Source organism: Charadrius vociferus, unplaced genomic scaffold (assembly GCF_000708025.1).
Source record: "Charadrius vociferus isolate BGI_N301 unplaced genomic scaffold, ASM70802v2 scaffold838, whole genome shotgun sequence".
Classification (NCBI taxonomy): Eukaryota; Metazoa; Chordata; class Aves; order Charadriiformes; family Charadriidae; genus Charadrius; species Charadrius vociferus.
Genome location: NW_009649487.1, coordinates 96,536 through 96,891, shown reverse-complemented (window position 1 = coordinate 96,891; position 356 = coordinate 96,536).

The following is a 356-nucleotide window of genomic DNA, read 5'->3' as shown; positions in this document are numbered from 1 at the left end:
CGGTAGCACCAGGCTCCCTGCCCGGCCCCGGCATCTCCCGGCCAAGGTCACCGGGGAGACCGTAGGCAGCCGCCTGCCTGCGTTGGGCCATCTGTTAAATAATGTATGCAATAAACTCCTGCCCCGTGGCCAGCTTAATCCTTAAATCCTCCTTCAGAATATCATCTCCCGGCGATGCGCGCCCAGGGGATCCCCAACTCGACATCTTTCCCCACCATCCATCCATCCATCCTCCTTCCTTCTCTTCCTGCCCCTCCATCCCGCATCCCTCCCCGTCAGCGAGCTCGCCGCCGCGCCCGGGCTCTCCTGCTCCATTATTTATGCGCCGTTGCATGAAAGATGCATATGAAAGAGCG